We start from the raw sequence: 8734 nt of genomic DNA on the forward strand, positions 1-8734 counted from the left end.
AACACCAATGCATGAATCCACGTGCACATGCTAACAACACTGATGTTTAGGAGAATTTTCAAAATGCCATTAGACCCCCTATTCTCAACTTTTGTGTATATTCATATAATACCTATCACAAGACAGAGCATACTCCAAACATAACTGGACATTAAAAAGGGCTATATATGTTGTAGTGTAAAGAATTAATGATGTGGTGCACAAAATCCAGATGGACAGATGGTCCAAGCCAAAAGCCATCCACTGTGATTGGCTTTGAAAGTATGTCTTCAAAAGAATGGCTAACTGGTTAACTTCACAGAATGCTTTGTTAGTAGTAAATGCAACAATTATAGAGCCCAAGAATGTTGTCAGAAGTGCTTTAGAGAAATGTTGCCAATGACAGGTTAACCGATTGAAAAACATAGGTTTTATTTTATTGTGGTCACTTCCAGATTATTACTAATGATGGAACCACCAGTGAATTATCTTAACAACTGCCTGAAGAAAACTGAGTTTAATAAGAAAACAAAAGATAATGATTAAAAAACAAACAGTCACCCAGCATACTTAACATAAGCCAATGAAAAGAAAAACACCAAAAGGATTATGTAGATAAACATTTAGAACACAGGAAGTATCCAATTGAGTGTTTTCTTTTCAATCAGAATTTTTATTGTACTTTGTTTAACACTTCTAATCAAATATAGTGCCTGTTACATCTATTTATGAATATTAACTTTTGTTAATTATAAATAATGATTTTATTGCTAATTGTTAACTTTGAAGTTTATTTAGTTGTTTTATTTATATATTAGAATTTTGCAAAGTATTTCCAAATCTAGGAAGGAGGCAGTACTGTAGACAATGTTTTAAACTTTGCAATGCTCCAATTTAGAAATTTTGTATTGTTAATATAGAAGGGGTTTTGGAATGATATAATAATGATTATGTGTGGCATCTAGAAGTTTCCTAAATTTTAGAATTAACATAATGTTATAAGATTTCTCACACTGAATTTTCAAGAAACTTGTAGAAAATTAGTTTAAGGATGTTCAACCATCAGAAATAAGGTTTTGGTTAACTAAGTTAATTAGTGACCCACCCACTAAGCAATTAGTTATTAAGTGAATCTGTTACCATGTTACTGATGGATGTCTGAGCATATTAGTCAGATAGTTTTGGGTTCTGTCATAGGAAGGAGAGAAAATTTAACAAGTAAGTGATTGTCATGTTTTATTTGTGTTAGGCTTGTTAAGAACCTGTAGAGCTTGTGTGTTACAACTGAATAGACAGTTTGCTAATGCTAAGTGAACTGTATTTTACCAAATAATCAAAGAGTCAAAACCATTAAAAATACTGATGACAGAAGTAGGATTATTTTAATAAAAATTGAGTACAATCTAGAATGAACTTCAAGACAACAATGCATTTACAAAGTGAGATTGAAACTTTGTTGGAAAATATGGAACAGTGGAAACAACAAAGAAAAGAAGATCAATTAGAAAGATACAGTAAATGTGAAGGCAATTAAAAGAAGGAAACACAAAGAGAGTGAAAATGAGAAGATGGCAAAAAAGAGAGTGAGATATGGAGCTAAATGAAAACCAAGAAAAATGAAATAATAAAATAGACAAATGAAGACAAGGGGTTATCGAGACTGGAATTTACAATAAGAGTTGAAAAAGGAGATGTAACATTTAAAAAAGAATCAAAACCAAAACTAAATTTTACTAAAGACTATGTAAACAAAATTCTTGAAGATGTTCAGGTATGTAACAATAACAAGATCAAAGAAATACATAAGTGCAATATCAGAGTCAAATATGAAGAATAAAAACATGTCTGTAATGTGCAAAAAGATTACATTTACAAGCCTGAAGAAATGCCAAAAATTAGGAACATTACAATAAAAAATAAATAAGTTCTTGTCATTATCATCAAGTGGACTGAACTTTGCATTATTTTATTACTAAAACCTCCAAAACATCCACATCCTCAACACAGTGAACTCCTCTTGAATTCAAAGGCAATTGGGGATGTACCTATTGAGGTTACACCTCATGCTACTTTGAATTCATCACGAGGAGTTATTGTTGAGAGGGATTTGAAGAACGTCCTCGAGTCAGAGATTCTTGCTGGTTTCTCCACTCAAGGAGTTTTTGCAGTGAGGCACATCTCCACTCGCAAAGATGGAGTTACACTGCCGACAAATAACCTCGTTTTGACATTTACATCACCACGTGCACCTGCCACCATCAAGGCAGGTTATCTAAATTGCAGGGTACGACCATACATTTCAAGCCCTCTCCGATGTTTCTAGTGCCAGAGGTTCGGTCACTCAAAGATGTCATGTTGTGGTTCCCTGACATGTGCTCGTTATGGTAGCAAGGACCACGATGCCTATGAGTGTGAAACGAACCTACGTTGTGTCAACTGCAATGGTTTTCACCCTTTCTACTTTCGTTCTTGCCCTAAATGGTTGGAGAAAAAAGAGGTGCAGCGTTTGAAAACGACTCATAACATTAGTTATCCTTAAGCTCACAAATTGCTCTCCACCACTTCATCTCGGACATATGCTGCTGCACTTCGTTCCACCACTACAGTGGGAGTGCAGACAGACCTCTCTGTGCCTCCAAGAGAATCGTTCTCAAAACAAATGAAAAGCCTTTTGACCTCCATGGTTAATAAAATTGATGAATCAACTTCTACACCCATCTCTGTTCTTCCCATACATTCCAACAAACCCCATGATCCACATACTTTGGTTCCAGGTACAGGCATTTCTTCAGATACATCTTTTTCTCCCACCCCAAGTTGCAAAACAATCATTCGTTCGCGTTCTCAGTCATTGGAATCCCTTCCAACAACAAAGATCTGCCCAATCGACCCAGGGCAGGATCCATGGAGGTCGATAGACCTCCCCCGAATAAGGACAGTAAAGAAAAAAGACGTGGTCGTAAACGGCAGGATTCTCCAGCCAATTCGCCTTCACGTCATTAAAAATGGTCATCTTGATAAACGGAACTGTCGAGGTTTGCGTTCTAATCTGGATGGTATCAAAACACTGATTGCTTCCTACCATCCTGTATGTCTTTCCTTACAAGAAACATTTCTGAAACCTGCCGATGCAGTCACGTTTCGACAGTTTTCTCTGTACAAAAATGACAGTTTGTGTGATGGACTAGTACATGGAGGGGTGGCACTATTGGTTGATTAGCATGTCCCCATCCTGTCTTTGTTACTCAACACACCCCTGGAGGCCGTAGCCATCCGTGTTTCTTTGAGTCATACCATCACTGTTTGTTCTCTCTACCTGTCCCCTGGAGAGACATATGATCAATCAGACCTTGATGCTCTCGTTGAACAGTTGTCATCTTCCTTTCTAATCCTGGAGGACATTAATGGGCATCATCCCCTCTGGGGAAGTGCTGTTATTGATAAGAGATGTCGCTCTGTAGAGCATGTGCTCTCTAAACACAACCTTTCTCTATTCAATACTGGTTCTTCTACTTATTTTCATGCACCTGGTCAGTCCTTTACTGCTATTAATATCTCAGTTTGCTTCCCTTCATTATTCTCCCATTTTTCATGGAAAGTTGACAGTAATCCACGAGGCAGTGATCATTTTCCTATATTTTTGAGAGAGACTGGCCATGGTTGATGCCACCCTAACCGCGTGCCCCGGTGTAAGCTGGATCAGGCTGACTGGTCCACTTTCACTGCTCTCACAGAACTTGATCCTGCCACCGTTTGTCAACCATCAATAGACGACCGTGTGGCAACAGTAGCTGACTGTATTATACAAGCAACTGCTCATTGTATTCCTAAAACCTCTACACGTTTTCCTCTATATTCTCGTCCGTGGTGGAATCCTGCCTGTCACATAGCATTGAAGGCTCAACAACGGACCAAAGATACTTTCCGTAGATATCCCACACTTTCAAACTGCATCGCTTTCTAGCGGGCCCATGCACATGCTAGGTTGGCAAGACGTCAAAGCCAGAAGGAATCTTGGATTAAGTTCACAACTAGCATATCTTCTACCACCAGTTCCAAGGTCATATGGGACAGGGTTCGACAGGTCAGTGGGCACTACAATTCTGTCCCACTCTCGATCTTACTCTCTGATGGCCAAGAAGTAGCTAATGTCTGGAGCATCGCCGATGCTCTAGGTAAAAGCTATTGCCGGGTATCTAGCACTTCTGCTTGTTTCTCCGCCTTCATGGCTATCAAGACTTGGGCAGAGCGTTCACCACTTTCCTTTCGAACTGACTATCCCTTTAACTATAATCGTCCCTTTACACTGGTGGAACAGAAACTGGCCCTTCATCAGTCTGGCAGGCCATATGTTGGACCAGATGATGTACACTATGGCATGCTGCGCTATCTGTCTCCTGCTTCTCTTAATATTCTTCTGATTGTTTTAACCGGTTCTAGCAGGAGAATGTTTTTCCTAATGCCTGGCTACAGGCTATTATCTTACCTTTCTCTAAACCTGGGAAAGATCCCAAGATATCTTCAAACTACCATCCAATTGCTTTGACGAGCTGTCTCTATAAGACCTCAGTGAAGATGGTTAATGCTCGTTTTGTTTGGTTCCTCGAATCAAACAACCTCCTCTCGCCCACCCAGTGTGGGTTCTGACGACAGCACTCCACCATGGACCACCTAATTGGACTTGAAACGTCAATCAGAGAAGCCTTTCTCAAACGACAAGATTTTGTATCAATATTCTTTGACATTGAGAAGGCTTATGACACAACATGGAGGTATTTCATTTTGCGAGACCTCCATATATATGAGTTACGTGGCCATTTACCCATTTTTATTAAACATTTTTTAATGGAGATTCTAAGTTTGTGTGGGTTCAACACTTTTCCATTCTTTTCTGCAGGAACTTAGAGTCCCTCAGGGCTGTGTTTTGAGTGTCACACTTTTCAGTATAAAGATTAATGCCATCACTGAACAACTCCTTCTTACTGTTGCAAATGGGCTCTTTGTCAATTACTTTCACATTTCCTCTCAGTCCTCGAATATGAGGTATATTGAGTGACAGCTACAGATTGCCCTCAATTGTTTACTGAAGTGGACCATGGCAAATGGCTTTAACTTCTCTCTTTCTAAAACTGCTTGCATGCACTTTTTCTGCCAACAGGGTACTCACCCTGATCCCGAACTCTGTATTGCAAAGTTGTGCTGCCTGTGGTCCCTGAGAGAGAGTTCTTGGGGCTTATCTTTGACTGTAAGCTGACCTTTATACCACACATCAAGCAGCTATGGATCAAATGTACAAGAGCACTGAACATCCTCCGTGTCCTCTCTTTCACCACCTGTGTAGCGGATTGATATTCTGTGCTAAAGATATATCATGCTCTTATTTGTTCTAAACTCAACTGTGTATCACTGGTCTATTGCTTTACCAGGATTTTGGCCTTAAAGATTTTGGACCACATTGATCATCAAGGACTTCAGTTCTGCACTGGGGCTTTTTGCACTTCCCCACTTCAGAGCTTATACGTAGAATCTCATGAACCTTCTTTGCACCTCTGCCGTATGCAACTGTCTTTACTATATGCTTCAAAACTTCATTCTTTACCAAAGCATTCCACATGGGATTGTGTTTTACTTCCTTAGTGGGTCATACGTTTTCAGAATAGACGATTTGCCATTGCTCCTTTTGGCTTTCTTATTCAGGTGCAGTTGGATGAATTGAGTCTGTCCTTAGATAACATTGCTGTATCCACTGGTCAGCTCACCCCACCATGGCTTATTACAATCCCCAAATGTGACCTTTCTTTAAGCCATCTGAGAAAAGCAGATACTTCCAGTTGGAAGTACCGTCTTTTATTTGCTGAACATCTTTCGAACCATCTTTCCATTCCTATTTATACAGATGGTCCAAAATCAGGTGACTCTGTGGGCTCAGACATGGTTTGTTGTTGTTTCGTGGTTGTGCATAGAATATTCTCTACAGCTTCTGTGTTCACTGCTGAACTGTATACCATTTCTTTTGCGCTGGATCACATAGAAGCTAAGCAGTATTCAAACTGCACTATTTATACTCGCTTAGTTTTCTACTGGCCCTGGAATCACTTCACGTTATTTCACACCCTGTTCTCACTGATATTCAAAACCTACTGGTCCAATTATCTTTAAGAGCTACTTCTATCCAGTTTTTCTGGATACCGGGCCATGTTGGTATTTGTGTGAACAAGCTCATTGATGCCCCAGCAAAATCTACCTGCTTTGGCACATTTTTATTGGATTTTCTTTGCTGTATTGGCTTCAGTTTGTAGAAGTGGATCTCATGTATTCTGATAAAGTTTATATAAACATTCTCATGGCCTTATCGTTGCTATAATAGTGTCGCTTTAGGGATAATGTAAACAACTATTTCTCAAAAGCATCAAAATGCATCTTTAGTTTATACGTGACATATTTTTCCTGTAGTGGTCAATCGTCTCTAATGCATTAGTTAATTATACACAACATTTGGTAATTTTGCGTGAACGTGTGCTATACATGACCATTTTCATGCCATATGTTTCTTTTCCTTAAAGCACAGAAGATAACGAAAACTCTTTCAAAATGCTTCAATTCTTTTAGTTCATGACCTAGAAAATTTGCATCATATGGAACACTTTGTGCATTACTTTGATTCTATATTTTATACTATCCGTGTGCTGGTTCTGTACATCTTTTTAAAATGGACCTAATTTCTTAGCTATTTTTTCCAAAGCTTCACATTAAAACAAAAAATAAATCCACTTGATATTGAAATGACAAATCAAATTTCGTGATGATTAACCATAATATGAAACTTCCTGTGTTGTTTACTCCACCAGCTGGACTTTTACTTATTTTAGGTGTACTAGGAGATATACTTGAGATAAACTTGAGATACAGTTGACATCTTCAGAGTGTACATAAAATAAACTTGTGGTACAGTTGACATCTTCAGAGCGTATATAAAATATACTTGAGATAAACTTGAGATACAGTTGACATCTTCAGAGTGTACATAAAATAAACTTGTGGTACAGTTGACATCTTCAGAGCGTATATAAAATATACTTGAGATAAACTTGAGATACAATTGTCATCTTCAGAGTGTACATAAAATAAACTTGAGGTACAGTTGACATCTTCAGAGTGTACATAAAATATACTTGAGATACAGTTGACATCTTCAGAGTGTATATACAATATACCTGAGATAAACTTGAGATACAGTTGACATCTCCAGAGTGTATATAAAATGTACTTGAGATACAGGTAACATCTTCAGAGTGTACATAAAATATACTTAAGCTTCAGTTCACATCTTCAGAGTGTATATAAAATATCTTTGGGAATTTCCCTACTATAATTCTAAACATTGTCAGTTGTAATGAAAAAATATATCAACAATTTAGAGGTAGTAAGAGCTACAGATTTCGCCTATTTTTCTTCACTTGTCACACAGGACTTGATGGATTAGTTATTCGTATGAAATGACGGGTGCAAGTAATGCCTAATGGACTTAAAACTCACACTGACAACTGACAACACACCTTACACATGATATTTTTTTATTATGTGGCCTGCGATAGAAAGTTAAAAGACGGTGTTGATTGAAAATGTAATTAAATATTTCATACACGTCGGTGCAGTATAATTATAATAATATCGATTTTAACCAAATCAGTATCTACCCTGCTGTTCCGTGTTCTCATCTCTCTATTTCTGTTTTGCTTTCATGTTTCTTTGGTTTTTTGTTGCTTTAACTATACTGATCATTCCTTTGACCAGCGTATGAATGTGCACATCCTGTAACAACATGGTTAAGTATAGCACTTTACCGACCCACCTAAACCGAGTGATAGGTCAATAATCCCCATTCAGCTAAAAAAGTTAACAAACTTATTATTTTTAAAGAATTTGCTGACTGTGGTAAAATGATACCCCATTTCATATTGTATGTGAATCCTCTCTTCAAATGACGTCTAGATGCACTTGAACACGAACTTGTCCATAATCAGACGGTATATCACTAACAACACCTTACAATTGTTTTCTTAAGTTCACCCAGAAGACTGTTTTTTTGTTCTTCTTAGTAATAAATAAATTTAGAAAAATAAACATGTTTCCTATAACTTAGTTTATTTTGTAGGTCCAAGTTCCTTTACATGTGGGTTTTAGTGAGACTAAATGCCATAAAAAGTAACTTAAGCATGATCAAACAGAGCTAAGCTGTACAAAGCCTATTTCTGAAACTTTCGGACAGTAAAACTTTAGGCCATTTTCTATAAAAGTACCAGCCTGCAATTCAAATGTCAGCGACAAAAATTTAAGAGTTGAGAAGTCCAATACATCCATACAGTATCCTGGCCTTTTCATGATTTTACTTAAAATGTCAAGGAGCGGACTGGCTTTGGTCGTGTTAGAATCATAACTTGGATAACCTCAATTAGGACGAAGTAAGAAATGAATCAGGATTTTAATAAGGGGCACGTGGCACTTAAATGTTTGTGCCCACACTGACTAATGCAGTATATTAAATATCTCTATAATTTAGCTGTACAAGTTGTCGTTATTGATCAAAATAAAGACCGAAAGTAATGAATGGGGGAATGAAGGTAAAAACAAAACTCAACATGAGAGGGCTTTTTCTTTGGGTCTACTCCCCCAAGTTTGGTTAGTGTGATATCAAAAACTCTATAATGTTGAGTTACAAGTTTTTGTTGTTGACCAAAATAAAGTTTGAAAATTG

The sequence above is a fragment of the Tachypleus tridentatus genome, chromosome 10, assembly GCF_004210375.1.
Source record: "Tachypleus tridentatus isolate NWPU-2018 chromosome 10, ASM421037v1, whole genome shotgun sequence".
Lineage (NCBI taxonomy): Eukaryota > Metazoa > Arthropoda > Merostomata > Xiphosura > Limulidae > Tachypleus > Tachypleus tridentatus.